The 17,728-nt window shown below is 44.1% G+C and overlaps 1 long non-coding RNA gene across 1 annotated transcript in view; it reads right to left on the bottom strand.

The window, feature by feature from the left end:
• The window catches only part of LOC121462311, an 11,641-nt gene extending 3,460 nt beyond the window's left edge, over positions 1-8,181 (bottom strand). Inside the window, exon 1 of the long non-coding RNA XR_005976298.1 lies at positions 8,168-8,181. This is a non-coding gene — a long non-coding RNA (uncharacterized LOC121462311). The remainder of the gene's footprint in view (positions 1-8,167) is intronic.
• Positions 8,182-17,728: the final 9,547 nt, after the last annotated feature.

The raw sequence follows: 17,728 nt of genomic DNA on the forward strand, positions 1-17,728 counted from the left end.
AGGCGGGCTCCAAGGATCAGCAGCACTAGCAGGCTGTGGGGTTCCTCGGCAAGCGCTCTCCTGACCAAGCATCCTTTGAGACGGACTTGGCATCCTCAACCATAAGGAACCAAAGCATCCATAGTGATGAGAAAAGAAAGGCACCACGCTTTCTCTCCCTTGGTGGAAGGGGGAACTGTGCGCATGGACGCAACCACAGAGAGAGAAGAGGGGACCTGCCAATGGAGACTTGGACTTCTTTTAAAACATTCCAATTATGCAAATTACATAAAGGACCTAATACTCTGAGACATGTCGTTACTAAAGAAGAATATTGAAACTACATTTGGGGAGGTGGCAAAAAAAATAATCATATTTTCAGATGCCGTTTTTGTGTTGGTGAATGCAATCCGGCAAGTATTTTCACCATTTTTTAAAAAAGATTTTGTGTGAAAAGCTCATGGATGTTATAAAAAAATAATAGCCCTGTAATAATCAAAATCCTAAATCAGATCCTAATGAAATACACCAACTTTGTGAGTTCATAGAAGCCTCAATGTGATGCTGTTCTTAGAAAGCCTCTGGCTCTGAGGGTGTAAATAGGACTCCCTTACCCTTGTCTGGGGGGCATGCGGTCTCTGAGTGTGTAAATCGGACTCCTTCAGCCTTGAGTGTGATATATATGGGGTCCCAGGACAAATAACACGCACACACATCTCATGAACTGTATATTAAACAGAAGAGCCAGGCAGTGGTGGTAGCCCATGCCTTTAATCTCAGCACTTGGGAGGCAGAAGTAGGCGGATCTCAGTGAGTTTGAGGCCAGCCTGGTCTACCAAGTGAGTTCCAGGATAGCCAGGTCTGTTACACAGAGAAACCCTGTCCAGAAAAAAAAATGAAGAGGAAAAAAAGAATCCAAGGATCTTTTTCCCTCTGAGGAGTGAGAGAGACATGCAGAGAATGGAAATACCAAGCACTCTAGTTACTTCCTAGCCTCGGATCTACAGCTGCTGACTGTCTGGCCCCAGTGCAGCAATGGCCCATGATGGTGTGGTCACATGCAATGGGCAGCCTCCATGGGAGAGTTCGGACTGCCTGAGATGAAGGTGGAGGGCACACTAACAGTAAGACCACTTCTCAGAGGTCCACTCGCCCAGGTCACAGGTGGTATGGACATTTTTAACATATATAGATATATCATTTTTTTTCATACAACAATTTTTGAAATAAAAGCAGGGGAAACCTACCTGACCCTTTCTGGACTGGCTCCATTCCCCAGGTAGCTTTGATGCTAAAGCCTGGTGCATGCTAGGGGAACTCATCCAAGCACAAGAAGGAGCCAGTAACAGAAATGGACGTCCTAGAATCTGTAATAAGAAGAGAGAGTAAACGTTCGAGCAATCGTATCCTAAATGAGCATTTCAGATTGGGTTACTGCAGGCCTGTGGAACACAACAACAAACCGACGCTTTACCTTGGAAGGTATAAATATTTGAAATGGGCTAAAGAATCCTGGGTTCTTCTTACAAATCAGGGCTTGTGAGGCAGAGACAAGTTCCATCAAAAGCACCTACCAAAGGCTCTGTAGGTGTACTTTGCTGGTAATGGTTTTACAAACGGGGGGAGGGGCGAATCATCTTTACCACCCTTTCGTCCTATTTGCATGAAACGGCTGCATCCTGATGCAAGCACGCCTAGCCCACAGATCCCAGCCTTGAGGACTGAGCCAATATCCCACTGCGGTGTCTCGGGATCTGCAGCGCCATTCCTCTTCAGATGCCTCTCTGCAAAGTGAAGTCGCAGGGACCAATCAGCCTGACTTCTCACTCCCCTGCCCAGAATCCTTTGTGAGCTGAAATGAGTCATCGCTCCCAGAAAAGCTACAGCATGTGTGTGTGTCAGTTAGCTCCTTTGTCTGTGCGGTGCAGTGTGGGGACTTGGAGGGCAGGACAGACCCCAGGTGCAGAGGGACTAAGGAGCACATGCTCCTCTCCAAGGGACCCAGACACCATCACATGCATTAGTTTCCCCGACACATTTTTTTTTTAATCACCAAAAGTAAAAGGGCACATACCTCCAAAATGCTTGAAGAAAGAACACACACATAAAATTTGATCTGGCATCATATACTCAACAAACTGCAATCAAAGACCTGCTGCATTGTCCTATTTTTTTTTGTTGTTGTTGTTTGTTTATTTTTAGGGCGGTTCTATAACACACCGAATCAAAGTTCAGCCGCAGTGAGCTATTTGCCATGAATTCCAGTTACTGCGCAAGTCTCTGCAAAACCAGGGCTCGTCACCCTGTCAAGCTGCTGCCTGGGCAGCAGCAGTGCAGCTCTGCCACTGCCCATAAAGGCAGCATCGGGGAATGAGGTCACTATGTCAGGAGCTCAGGCGCAGCTTCAGGCTCTCTGGAGCTCACAGCACAACTGGTAGGAGTCAACAGGATTTGTGGTTTTGTGTTGCAGCTTTGTCTGCTTTTCAAAAATTTTAAAAAGAAATCCTATGTCTAAGATCAGGAAGGGAAGAAAAAAAAATCAATTCCGTGTCTATGCAAAAAAAAAATGTCTTGTTCGTTGCACCATCTGTAGCAAGCTCATTATTAGCCCACGCTGAATACCTCCTACATTTGTGTGTGTATGTGTTATATATAAACACGTACAAACATACAATGATACACACACACACACACACACACACACACACACACACACACCAGACTCTATAGGGCAGATTTACTTAGACAACATTCGGCTTTGTACTGATAGATGAAACGCCATCACACTGTTCTCAGGCAGAGAAGGGGATGAAGGTGCATGGAAGACATCAACCATCACACAAAGCTCAGAGGGAAAAAAATGGAGTCTGGAGAAAAAGAATAATAACAAAGAAAGAAATGAAAAATACTGTATTCAAACAGCATCACCCAGTCCCCCAGACAGGCAGCCTTACTCTCTCACCTGTGAACCAAACAGACACACCCATCAGTGACCCCACTCTCACTACCAGACAGATCTGGGCTGCAGATGATGTCTGCACAGCAAGTTCACAGCTTCCTCATGAACACAGCAGCCAAACTACAGAGAAAAGGTACCGCGGAAGCTAGTCACTACAAACACGAAGTCCCCAACACGGTCCTTCCAATTTACTTCCATCCTTCCTTTCTCAAGATAGGATCTTATTCTGTAGCCCAGGCTAGCCTGAAACTGCCTGTGATCCTCCTGCCTCAGTCCCAAAAGGTCTGTGACGATGAGCATGATGAGCATTAACCCCCATACCTGACAGCTCTTCCAAACTGTTGAGCTGGGAGGCTCCCTAAGTGGATCAGCAGGCTGGGCCACCTGAACCTTGTTGTGCCATTCCTTTGCTTCAGCCTATTCAGAGACACACTACCATGAAACTCAGGTCCTATCTCAAGCCTCTCTCTGGCAAGTGTCAATCAGTTTCTCCCCTATAGGGAGTGATTCCCAGTCTGGCCTTGGGAAGCTGTGACAACATTCAACCCTCTTTGGCCTGTCAATACATCCAATAGCTACAACTATCCATCAGCCTGGTTCCTATATGCCAGACCGTCTCTTCTCTAGTTGCTTGCCACCTTAGATGCCCAGTAAGTATGGGATGCGGACTGTGTATTCATTTGTTGCTAGATTGATATGTTTGACTCCAATGTTAAGCCAACAAATCAGAAGCTTTGGTGTCTGTCATCTTCAGGCTCTTCACACCCTCAGTCCCCATGAGTTTCTTCCTTTGCTAACTCCTTCCATGCTGGGGACACCAGGGTTCCACCTGTGGCACTACTGAGGCTTTGTCATGAACTCCACTCATCAATGAGTGTAGTACACGTTATCTACCGTGTATCCCCAACAATCCCTCAATAACTATCACTAAAGTAGGCAATGCTTTGACTTACTGAATCCTTTGACATATCAAGTCTTCATGCACTTAAAAAAAACTATGAATTATACCATTTATGCTTTTTTTTAGAAATGGTTTGGTCTTGAATTTCCCTTCTAAAGTATTCTTAACTCTCTCCTCCTGGTCAGTCACTGTAGTCTGAACCTGGGGCTCAGGACTGGAGCTTTTTATCAATGCAACCCTCAAATAATCAATTCTCTTTAAATATGGCTGAATCCTTTATTATAAATCCAGAAAAATCTACCCAATGCATCTATGAAGGTCAGTCTTCATTGTCAATATAACTGGATTAAGAATCACCTAGGACATGGGCAGGGGTAGCATATGACTTTAATCCCAGCACTTGGGAGGTGGAGGCAGGCAGATCATCTCTATGAGTTCAGAGCCAGCCTGGTCTACAAAGCAAGTTCCAAAACAGTCAGGGCTGTTCCACAGGAAAACCCTGTTTCAGGGGGAAAAGAAAAAACCACCACAACAACAAAATAATCAGCTAGGCGACACACTTCCAGGTGTCTGTTAGCGGTTTCCAAAGAGACTCCGCTGAGAAAGAAAGATCACTGAATATGGGAAGCCAGCTGAACACCAGTATCTGTCTTTCTCCTTAGTTACTATGGATTCGATGTAGTCACCTTCCTTTCGGCCACCATGACAACGTCATTGGCCCTCACAGCCTAAGGCCCTCCAGGGAAGTATCAGACCGTTGTGCCTACTATTAACAGCTAAAGATTACACTTCCCTCTTTGTCTATTAATGTCAAATCAGTGAATAAGCAAAAATAAAAGCCCAACTACCCAACTGGATAGAAAACAACCACTAAAGATGTGTTCGAAGTTTCCAATATCTAAACATAAATGTCTCCACCCAGATATGGGTCTTTTCTGTTCACAGATAGAAGCACCTAACCCTTACAAGGAGTCTGAAAGATAAGTTCCGGTAAGATTTCCATTTTTAAAAGAGTCAACCTGCCTCCTTCCTGATGGTACAACCACTGAGTGCAACGCAGGATCTGAATCCCAGACAGTTGTCATACACGCGCGTGTGTGCGTGCACACACACATGAGTGCATATTTACTATCTCTCAACATAATAAATAACCATCAGAAAAAAACATTTAAGAAACATATACCTCAAATTTTAAATTAAAACCAAAGCCAACTGCTGACTTAGCACGTGAGGCCAAGGTGGCTAATGTCACAGGTCAGATTCTATCAGTAACAGGTGGCTCTATCCAGGTCTAGAGAGTCTGGTCAGCTGCACTCTGGCCTCAGATGGATAATTTTCATTGGAAGACCATGCAGAAGAATTCAAAATACCTGTCAACGCTACACACAAGCTTTCTTTGCTGTTCTGTTAATAGCAGGATGAACTGTATGACAGATATCTATTAGCCTCAAATCAGAAACGTATGCAAGAAAGGCTGCGGTGATAGCTCACTTGATCAAGCGCTTGCCTTGCAAGTGTAAGTGTCCAAATTCAGTGCCCAGAACCTTTAAAAAAAAAGCCTTATATAATGTCAGCCACAGAGAGGCAAAGACAGGCAGATATCTGGAGCTCACTGCCCCACTAGCCTAAACTTACTTTGTGAACTCCAGGTCAATCCAGACCACGTCTTGATTGGTTTGAATTGCATCATGCCTAAAGAATGACACCTAGGTGAGTTCCCGATAGAACAAATGAGACAATGGGGATGTTCTATCGGGAACTCACCAAGGCCAGCTGGCCTGGGTCTGAAAAAGCATGGGATAAAACTGGACTTGCTGAACATAGCGGACAATAAGGACTACTGAGAACTCAAGAACAATGGCAATGGGTTTTTGATCCTACTGCACGTACTGGCTTTGTGGGAGCCTAGGCAGTTTGGATGCTCACCTTACTAGACCTGGATGGAGGTGGGAGGTCCTTGGACTTCCCACAGGTCAGGGAACCCTGATTGCTCTTGGAGCAGATGAGGGAGGGGACTTGATGGGGGAGGGGGAGGGAATTGGGAGGTGGTGGCGGGGAAGAGACAGAAATAAATAAATTTTAAAAAAGATTAATTTGAAATAAACAATGTGTTGCTGATAAAAAAAAATGACACTTAGGGTTGTCCTCCAGCTTTCGCAGGCGTGTGTGCACCTGTGTGTGTGCACATACATGCAGCCACGGGCACACGCGCAAAATAATAACAGGCAAGGAAAACATTTGAGACAAGTTTTAGACAACAGAAGAGCATGAAGGTCAAAAGTGACCCACAGTCATAATGAGCAGCCCCCTCCCGCTCCGCCGCCTGCCTTCAGTCCCTGTCTCAAGAGAGAGAGGGTGTGTGTGTGTGTGTGTGTGTGTGTGTGTGTGTGTGATCATTTCCATGGGACTCTGATTCTGAGCTAAGTTCACTGAACATATGTAGTAGTATGGGGCGGCAGGGCTGCGTTCCCCACACCCGGCCGCCCACATGGCTAGCTTATGCTCCGAAATAACAACACACAAACTGTATTCTTTTAATCACTGCTTGGCCCATTCTCTTCTAGGCTAATTCTCACATATTAATTTAACCCATTTCTAATCATCTGTGTATGGCACCCCAAGGTGCGCTTACCGGGGAGATTCTAGTCTAGTCCATCCTGGGTCGGAGCTTCATCCCGGGAGCGGGGCATGGCATCTCTCTCTCAGGCGTCTGCTCCCGAGAGAGCTGTGGAGTCTCTGACCTCACTTCCTCTTCCTCCCAGTGTTCTGTCCTGTTTTCTTCTCCCACCTATCCTCTAACCAATAAAATGGGCCAGGGCAGTGCCTTTATTAGCCAATGACCTTCCTCCATCATTTCCCCTTTTTCGGTTTAAACAAAAAAAAAAGGCTTTAACTTTAACATAGCAAAATTACATATAACAAAACAGTTATCAAGTAAAAGTTACAATAATCTTTATCATAACTAAGGAAAACTATAACTATAACTAACTATTCTTAACTCCATCAAAGACTCCAGAAAGATACAATACTACCTAAGCAAACAAGAAAAAAGCAACCTTCAAAACTCTAGAAATGACAGAGACATCTTGCTGCCTGGACAGTCACCCAAAGTTCCTCTGTACCGTTGGGGCATCCATCTTCAGCCTTCAGGCCCATGCTATCTAGCAGACATTTCCATAAAGCAGGAAAATTCAAAGTCAGTTCAGTCACTATCTGTTGTGTCCTGCAGAATGTCTCGCGGACTCTTTCATGAATCAGGAACCCCGAAAGATCATCTCACCTTAGACAAGTTCAGTAGTCCTCTTTCTGTGGGTTCTCTGTGTCCAGTTTATGCAATAGTCCAGGCAAGAGCAGTTTCTTGCCCAAATGGCTATCAAACTCCATAAGGAGCCTCTTCGATGCCCATCTTCCTCTTGAAGTAGATTGGTGCTACCAGGAGCAGAGTGTCTCATTGTCATGAAAAGTCCTATTCTTAGAAAGACATGAAGAATGTCTATCTAAAATATATCTCTATATATCTAGAAAATCTAACTAACATGACTACAAACTTGACTATTATTTATGATTATCCATCAACAACCTATATTTCCTAATTATACATTACATTTTAATAATGAACTACACAATCACAATACCTTAATAAAGATCAGAAATACATATACATATAACAAATTTGACCTTAAATCTCTATCAATAAAGCAAAATCTATACTAATGAAAATTATTCATATCTATATCATATCCCCCTTTAAATGTAAAAGAACATTTATAAACATTTTTTGGGAATATGGGCGCAGTTATTTCTCTCCAAACTGCTTCCTGCTGAATGGGGGCGTCGTTAATTAGGTCTTTCATGGTATAACCTGTGTGCTAGTTTCATCTCAGTTGGCAGTTGAGCGAAGCAATTTTCTGAAGATGTTCACTGCAACCCTTCAGGAGGGCGTGGTCGATCATACCAAATCAGAATAGAAGAAATGAACAGCATCTCATCCTCTGTGAAAACAAAATAAGAAACTCCTTTCCAAAGCATCATGTCCTTAGATCCAAATTTCAAAGTTAAGGCATTTTCGAAGTATCTATGTTGGATTAGTTCAGCAGCATTTATAAACAAATATCTTTTAGCAGCTGTTGGTCCTTCCTCAGCATTCAAACGATTCAAAGAGAGCATAATAGCATACAGTATCAAAATTCTCTGTATATTTTCCATCTTTGTGCAGCTTTGTTTTAACCTCTATTTTGTTTATTTTTACTTTTAACTCTTTGCTTTTTGAGACAGGTTCTCTGTATCTTTGACCTGAAGTAACTCTGTAGACCAGGCTGTCTTTGAACTCTCAGAGATCCGCCTGTCTCTGCCTCCCAGGCATTCGGGATTAAAGGTGTACACTACTACACCTTGAACTCACAGAGATCTGTTTGTCTCTGCCTTCTAGGCACTGGGATTAAAGGCGTGTGCTACCACACACAACAACTCTCTTCCTTTTTTTTTTATGTTTTTTACTTTAAGAACTTCAACTTTTAGTCTGCATATATTTTTAACACACTTTAAACCATTCAGAAATTTTCTCTGTCTTTGAATCTCTCTTTACTGTATATCTCTCTTTTTCTGACCACATGAGTCTTTAATTTACCAAGCGATCTCAGTAGGACTAAAGGCGTGGCTTTGCCAGCTAGATCCAGTCCATTCCTTAGCTTTCCAGCCTCATGGCTGAGGTACTGGCTGTAGCCATGTTTACTGGATGGCATTTCAAGGTCCCTGCCAGCAAGTGAGCTACAACAGACAACACTCAAGTCCTCTCTCAGTAGCCGGCCCTCCTGCCTCAAACAGTCAGAGTTTGCCCTGGCAGGACAGCCCAGAAAGCCGGCATTTTTAAACGGCGCAGCTTTTTACCTGCTACGGCTGAAAACCGAAAAGCATGCGCTCAGCTTTTCGTCAACACCGTTTAAGTGTTTCGTGGCAGGACCTCTTAATGAGCTGCAGGCTTTGCAGCTAAAGCTGAGTCAGGAAGCCTCTCTTAGAAGAAAGCGCATGCTTGCCTCTAGCAAGCAGAGCAGACCCGAGAACACAGCTAGTCTAGTTGCCATCAAACAAATCGTAGCACTTTACTCCAAATGGTCTATTCAAAAGCTCTGTCTCCTGCAGGAGTCAGACAGAGATCGCAATGGTGGCACAGCCCCAGGAAGTCGCGCTTTAAAATGACACAGCGTTTTTTCTGCTACTGTTGCCGAATCAGGAAATCTCTCTACAGCACGCCACCAACAAACAGCAAAAATCTGTGTTAAACTCTCTCTCCCTTATTTTTAAGCCTTCTCAGGTTTTTTACGTGGGTTTCGGCTGTCCACACGTCTGGGCGCCAACCTGTAGTAGTATGGGGCGGCAGGGCTGCGTTCCCCACACCCGGCCGCCCACATGGCTAGCTTATGCTCCGAAATAACAACACACAAACTGTATTCTTTTAATCACTGCTTGGCCCATTCTCTTCTAGGCTAATTCTCACATATTAATTTAACCCATTTCTAATCATCTGTGTATGGCACCCCAAGGTGCGCTTACCGGGGAGATTCTAGTCTAGTCCATCCTGGGTCGGAGCTTCATCCCGGGAGCGGGGCATGGCATCTCTCTCTCAAACATATATTTATGGTTGCATTGTGCTGGGCAGTCTGCCCAATGACTGCTGGCCTCTCTTTGCTGAGGGCACAAGCCATAGCCCACTTTCAGCTCTCTTTGGGATGGCCAGGGAGAGGAGAGTACCTGGATTTAGAAAGCAACTCTGAGGTCCTGAGGAGACAGCTACGCTCTGGGCTTGGAACTTAGTCCACATCCTGGTACTGGTTCTTCTTGTGGACTGCCCAGTTCTCTCCTGCGAGCCTCCGTTTATTTGGGCATCGAAGAAAAGGCCTTTTTCTTTGGACTTGTGGAACAGAAAACCATGCCAAGCAAGCAGCAAACAAGCAGCGGGTGATGAATATTCATTTCTCTTTCATTGGAGCAAAGTTTGGGAAGTGCCTGACTCAATAAACCATGGACCAAAATCCCCCTTGCATTTTAGCTGCGCAGGATTTAAAAAACCATTTTATTTAGTTCCTAAGACCACTCCCCAGCACTCACTTCTGCTCTAGACATTGCTCCTCCTTCCGAATAAGCACAGATGCAAAAACTCCTTCCACAGATCTTCTCAACCTGCAGGGTTTCTACAAGTGAGAGGTGTGGTTCTGTGAAGGGGGTCACAGCAAAGACGCTCCCGAGAGTATGAACCCCACGCGCAACCATTCAGCTCCCTCTTCCTTCCCTGGGGTTCTCATGGACTCTTAGACACCCTCCTGCCAAGCCCACTTAGGCTCAGGTCTGTCTCCTCCTCTTGCTAATTTTGTGAAGCAGAGCAAATCACTTCTCTCTGCTGTGGTTTCTCGGTTGGTGAAATGAGCTAAAAAGCAGAGTGTTGTCCAGAAGGTTCTCTTCTGAGGCTTAGATGTGAGAGTATGGCCCTGTGTGGCAGAGATCAGGGCAGGCTCTAAACCAAATACCGCCACAGGGTCCTTTTCTTTGTGTAGCAGGGCTTGTATGTGCCGTAAGCTGAGTTCAGAAAATGCTTGGGGGCTGCACTGCCTCTGCCTACTTGGTCCTTAGTTGTCTGAGGAGGTACCAACCTCAGGACAGAAGGCGGGCGGGGAGCAGACTCACCTGGTCTACACACTCAACACTCCTTCATGGCAGACAGAGCCTGTGCCAGGGAATGGAGGAATTCCTGCTGAGCTGTGTTCCCAGAGAACAGGTGTGGAGCCAGGGTAAACGAAACACATTTGAAATTTCTCTCTGGCAAACTTTGTGAGACATTTTCTCAGTCCCCAGACTTCTAAGTGGGTTGACTGAAGTCCACTGGCTCTCACTTGATACTGAAAAAAACAACACAGGAATTCTTGGCGCACCGGTCTAGACTAGCAGCGACTAAGAATTGTACCTACAAATAAATCTCTGCAAGGGCTAGTTGTATTTCCTTTCTGTGACTATTTATTGTTGGAGGAAGGGGCGAAATCCTAGAAAAACAACTGCTTGTTGTTGATAGACCTCTGTGAGGTCTGGAGGGTCTGATGGACGGAAGAAATGTGCCGATCTACCTGGGAAGCCAGGTTCGGAACTCCTCCCTCCATCCATGCACTCAGTCATTCGCAAACGCGGCCCCTCTGCACGCTTGGAAGTGTCCTAAGTACCGCAGACAGCGCAGACAGCGCAGGGAGGAACGCAGAAAGACCCCTGCCTGCCCCGGGAGACTGATACTGTGGGTGACGCAGACCTAACATCTGTCTTTCAGGATGGGGTGCAGGAAGGAATCAGTGGAGACAGGACAGATCAAGGAAGCCAAAAGCCAGAGAAGGGGAGAAGGAGAGCTGGAGGCAGAGGTCAGAGTCTGGAGGAATCTGCCACAAGCTGCCAGGGTGCCTGAGATGTTAGCATGGTTGTGGGTCCCTGATAGTCCCAGTCACCCCAGAAACTGAAAAACTGTTTGTGTTAATTGTTTATTTTGTACCATTCATACGTGACAGTCTCTGGCATCTGAGTGGGTTAACTAAAATTCACCAGTGCACATCAAAGACTGGGGAAACAACCTGGAAATTCTCAGCATTTGGTTTTCATTTGAAAACTGGGCATATTAAAAAAAAATCCAGTATTTTTCAAGAAGGCTAAAGAGGACACCATTTGACCCTGTGGTGAATTTATCGGAATATCCATAGCCTGAGGAAACAAACCCCATACACAGGCATCAGTAAAGCAATAGCTTAAGCAAAAGGCAAGAGGGTGTATATGGAGAGAGAAAATGTGAGGTTGATCAGCACGAGTCTGTTGACATTTTGTTCAATTGCTTCTACTTTTTTATTTTATCTAGTGCGTGCGTGTGTGTGTGTGTGTGTGTGTGTAAATGTGTGTGTGTGGGGGGGGGGCAGATGCCTATGTGCCTGCTTGCAGAGGCCAGAAGAAGATATTTGCTATCTTTTTCTACTGTTCTCCATCTTATTCCCGTGAACCAAGGTCTCTCACTGAAGAATACCATGCTGTTTTGTTACCATGGCTCTGTAATATATCTGGAAACCAGGCATAGTGATACCTCCAGCATTATTCCTTTGGTTAAAGATTAATTTGGCTACCCAGGGTCTTTTGTGCTTCCATATTGATTTTAAGATAGTTCCTTTTCTTTAGATTAAATCCAAAGCTTGCTACTTGGGCTGTGTGGCCAGTGAACTCTCAGGGTCTCTGCTTCCCGATGTCGAGGTTGCAGATGGTGAAGCCAAGCTTGGCTTTTGCACGGGGGCTGGAGATTTGAGCTCAGGTTCTCCTGCTTTCACAGCAAGTTCTCTTCCTTACTGAGCCATGCCCCAGCTTTTGCTGCTAAATTTATAATGAAGCAATACACTCTAAAACAGGGTAGGGGGCTATGTTGGGAAGTGGTATGGCTGCTTTCAGGAGAGAAGGGCAGTGAAGCCAGGGTGAGAAACGGGCTGGATTAAGGAACTGGCACAAAAATTTCCCACTTGAGACTTACGGTCATGATCTACAGTGAGGCCAGCCAGTTTATAAAACAGGTCCCTTTGGGCGTATTCACTCAACATTCACAGTGCTAAATAAGCCCATTTCCATCTAGGCGTGCACCAAACACCGAGCAAATCCCCCCATGCTCCCTCACTTCCCACCTTCTCACTTCCCTACCGTTGGTCCTCTTTGTTCCCCTTGATGGTTTCATTTCCACTTTCATACCATACACACACACACACACACACACACACACACACACACACACACACAAACGGGATTTTATAATAGGAGAAAACATAGTTGTTTTCCTGACCCTACCTTATTCCCCTCGATATGATTATTTCCAGACATTTTCCTACAGATGAGACAATTTCATTCTTCCTTATGTACAAGCAAATCCATTCCCTCCATCCTTCTTCCTTTGATGGACACCTGAGCTGGTTTCATAACTTTGCTACAGTGAACAGGCCTGCAGTGAGTATTGATGAGCAGATGCCTCTGTGATGTGTAGACTCGTCGTCCTAGTGAGTGGAGGTCCTCTGAGCTGGATCTCATGGTAGGTGAAAACTCCACACTGATTTCCATAGAGGCTGGACTGGTTTGCATTCTCATCAGCAGTGTGTAAACATTCCCTTTTCTCCACATCCTTAACGGCACTTACTGGTTGGAGGCAGGGACTGTTGCTACTTACTGCCCTGCTCCTTGTGGCTTGCTCAGCCTGATTTCTTATAGAACTCAGGACCACTAGCCCAGGGTGGTGACTCCCCACGATCATCTGGGCTCTCCCAGATCAATCACTAATTAGAAAAATGTTCTACAGGCTTGCCTACAGCCCAGTCTTATAGAGGCTTTTTTCAGTTGAGTTTCCCTCCTCTCAGATGATGCATGCCCCCTATCTGTTTCTAAAATAAACTCACACTGGGAGCTGGAGAAATGGCTCAGCAGTTATGATCAATCATGACTCTAACAGAGGACCCAAGTTCACTTCCTAGTACCCACATCAGGCCTCTCCAAACAACCTGTAACTCCAGCTCCAGGGGGTCCAATGGTCACTTCCACCCTCTGTGGGCACCTGCACACACACAGACAGACAGACAGACAGACACACACACGACACACATATATGGGACACACTCACTGTATCCATTATGTTTTTATTGCTGTGACAATAGAACACAATGACCAGTACAACTTGTAAGAGAAAATTTCATTGAGCGTGTGGTCCCTGATGCGGAGGCCTAGCTGCAGGAACAACTGAGAGCTCACATCTCAAGCCACAAGCAGGGGTAGCACGGGAACCAGCTGTCTAGGAAGAAATATATATATATATATATATATATATATATGTATGTATAAAAAAAAAAAAAAAAAAAAAAAAAAAAAAGAGTCCAGCGGGACATCTGGTCGACCCGCCGCATCCCTGGGGGAAAAAAATGGCCGCGAGTCTTGAAATCTCAGTGCCTGCCACCCCCACCAAGTGACAAGGCCACATCTCCTAATTCTCCCCAAATAGCCCCCCACTGGGGAATCAAGCAGTCAAAGGGAGAGTTATGGGGGGGCATCTCAAGCCACGACATTTATAGAGACACAAACATTATACAAGAGTAAAAAATTTAAAAACTCTGCAAAGATAAAGTTGGACTGGAGTACTCCTTTGCATATCCCTGCCCTTGTTTGAATTCTTCAGGGCAGCATCAAATGCAGAACTTTATGTGTTATCTTTTTGGCCTCTTAGAGAAAGGCTTTGTTCACCCTGGCCTAAGTGGATATTGCGTATTGTTTATAGTTTGTAAGGGACCCAATCATGTGCAGGATGATGGCAATAAAGTGAGGCAAAATCATTGGCTGCAATAAAGGTCCCTGATACAGGGGTCATAAGGCCTTAAAACCACAAAATAAACATTTCCGCGTCATAGAGACGCCCTTTGTGTTAAGCTTTCCAATGACAAGACAGAAAAGTATCTACGTAAATATCTACTAAACTACTCTATTTTGTTGTAGGAGGGGGGTGGGGGGTCACTGCCCTGTAGGTCAGCTAAGGCCAACGTATGTGGTGGAGCTCCGAGTTCTGGGGCGGCTGTGAGTCCCAGCTATGCCGTGTCCTCCCAACGGAAGGGAATAAAGATGCAAAGAAAAGCTTTTCGACTCATGCACAGATGTTCTATGTCTTAGGGAACTCGTCCCAGAAGAAAAGATGTTTGGAAGAGCTTCCTCCACTCCTGCAGCTGGGCTGTTTCCTTGTCGTTCCCGCCTCCGTGACCTGCCCAACTTCTTGTGGCAGTTACGTTATCACAGTCAGAGTGTTTTCAGTTACCCTGAAAAGTTTCATTCATTCCTGGATCTTATGAATTTTCAGGATCATAATCAAAATATATTATATGACAAAAAATTATATTTTCAACAAAAATATTTGGAAAAAAGACATGAGATACAGTTTTCACCACTGTGAAATTCTCTCTCTCTCTCTCTCTCTCTCTGTCTCTGTCTCTCTCTCTCTCTCTCTCTCTCACACACACACACACACACACACATTACATTGTCTATTTTGAGTCTATTTAAAACACCTTTTTGGCCTTTATTTCTATAGTCAAAATGGTTGTAACTGACTTCTGGTTGTAACTGCTCCTGTCTCGTTAGGTAGGAACTGAGTCCTGCTTCTACAGGAGGAGGCATGGATAGTGTATTTTCTTAGCTCTTGGAGTCTTGATAACATCTTGTTTTCTCATGCAAGCAATAGTATTGGCTTCCTGTGAAAATTTCAAGTCATACTTGTTATGTTTCAAAGTTCTAATTATACCTTCCAACTTCTCCTGGCAGTTACTGATACGGAACAAAACTCCAAAGCCCAAGAATTCTGCATTTGTCTCAAGCTTCAGAAGCTTTAGATCATTTGCTTTAGAAAATAAAACATTTCTGAAGGAAATGACTTTCATTTGGAATGTAATCTGCCTTGGGCATTTTAATTTTTGAACAGATTGTTCATAAGAGAAAACTGTCCTTATTTTTATGAACATTGTTTTAACTCGGTTGTTCTAGACGGTTCTGTGTTCTTGGACATCTTTCTGATGATCTTTCCTCGTTCTCCTTTGCGGCACCCCCTCGGGGCGGGGGCACCTCAAGGGAGGAAGACTGATTTGGGATGATGGTTAATGGGAATAGAGTCCACGGTGGCAGGAATAACCTGGAGCTTTCGCTCACATCAGGACCAATCAGTTTGCGGAGGCAGGAGTCGGAGCAGGATTCTCCCAAGATCCTCAAGGCTAGATCTAAAGCCTACCTTTGCCCCTAAGGCCTAGCCCCAAAGGTTCCCCCAAGCAGCGTCACCAGCTGGACGCTAAGTGTTCCAACAGCTTCTGAGGTTCACATTGCCTCTCAATGGTGAGAGTATTTCTTCCCCTCAGCCACTCCAGACTCTTGGTTTGCGCCGTATTTTGCAACCTAGTAAGAAAAATTTAGGAAAACCAATTTTGCCTAAGGTTTTAAAAACTCCTGACAGTTTTTCTTTAAATTTCTGTTTCTAATTTTCAACCATGTGTAAACAGGTATGGGTTAAAGAAGTACTTTGGAGGCATCAAAAAAGAAGATTCTGTTTTGTACAAAATTTTGAGTATTTTTAAGGGTAAAACGTGTTTTGTTGAATCCTAAAACAAGTTACTATTACTCAGTTTTAGAAAGAATTTAAAATATGAATTTTAAAACAATTTCACATATAAATTATATTTTGATATTTTACATATGAACAAAATGTATAATACATTTAGTATGTATTTTATATTTGAGTGGAATTAAAAGACTAAAGTCAATAAAATTTAAAATATACAATAAATACAACGATAAGAGTCTATAATATACACAGTTATAGTGAGTTAGTTATATAAGAAAAATATAAGAATTATATATTTAAGCATATGCAATTATGTGCAAACAAATCTATTTTTGCTCTCTCTATAATCGAATATTACATACATGTATATGTTTAACATCTAAATTTTTAACATTTAATCATATTTTAAAGTGTATTTTAAATACATATCTAAACTCTCTGTTGCTGAGATAAGTACACATTTTTCAACTCCTTGTTGAAAATTTAATAAACCCTCCCACCCCCCAAAGCGAATTTCCCCTGAATTTGCCTTTAAGTGGGTAATCTGACCAAGCCTTAACTCAAGGTGGTAGCACAGGCTGTAGGCAGTAGGTCGACTCAAAATTTGGATGGCGAGAAAACCATTGCAATAAACCTTTTAAAGTTTCTTACCTACAGTCTTTTCTGCTAAAGCACGGTTCAGGGAGCGGGAATTAAGATTGGATTTTGGAACTAGGCCGCCACCTAGTGGCCATTCTCTTGCTGCCGCCTAAAGTTGCGTTCCAAGACTTTTCTTTTGCAGCCTTTGCTGAGCTAAGGCACTCAGAAACCAATATGTGACCAAGTGGGCGGGGAGGAATTCTGCTTGTTTGGTTGTTATCACAGGTAGCTGGGAATTCCTCAGTTCTACAGAGAAGAGGGTAACAAGAGAGACTGTGGGCTCTATTTCAGCTCTGGTTTTCCCAGAAGCCAACCCCTGTGGTTGGCCCGAGGCTTAGTGAGAATAAAAAGCAAGAAGAAGCTGCTTGGACAGCTAAGGGGACAAAGGGTCCTCTTCAAATAAGAAGAGTCTTGGGAGAGAGTCCCAAGGGGAGAACACATCCTTACAATGTGCCAATAACGATGAAGGCAGCTTTTAAAATCCACTGAGTTTACAAAGATTAAGAAAAATAATAATAATCCTGCTCAATGCATGCAAAAGTGTTAAGGTAAGCTGATGGACCCAAGCAGGTTGGTTTGGGGGTTAATAGTTTGGCAACATGAAGAGTTTTGGAAGCAGTTATTACCCTTCTGTTGGATTTCAATCATAAAGGTGTCAACATGTTGGAGGACAGCTGGAAATGATCTAAATGCTTAGCTTTAGCAAAGACTTTAAATATTATAGAATGTATGCTATACTGTTGCAAAAGGTGGCATGTGCTAAAAAGGGTTGGTCTTAGTTGTGGTTTCTGTGTCGTGATTAAACACATCACAAAAAGCCGAAAGTCACTTGGGGAGGAAAGGGCTTATTTGGTTTAGATAATTCAAATCACAGTCCATTAAGGGAAGTCAGGGCAGGAATTTAAATCAGGCAGGAACCTGGAGGCAGGAGTTGATGCAGAGGCCATGGAGGAGTGCCGCTTACTGGCTTGCTACTCATAGCATGCTCAGCCTGCTTTCTTACAGAACCTAGGACCACCAGCCCAGGGATGGCTCCACCCACAATGGGCTGGGCCTTCCCCTATAATCACTAATTAAAAAAAAAAAGCCCAACAGGCTTGCTTATGGCAACATATTACTGATG

This window comes from Microtus oregoni, unplaced genomic scaffold (genome assembly GCF_018167655.1).
Source record: "Microtus oregoni isolate MIOR12 unplaced genomic scaffold, Mior012 000024F_ref0000369, whole genome shotgun sequence".
In the NCBI taxonomy this organism is placed as follows: domain Eukaryota; kingdom Metazoa; phylum Chordata; class Mammalia; order Rodentia; family Cricetidae; genus Microtus; species Microtus oregoni.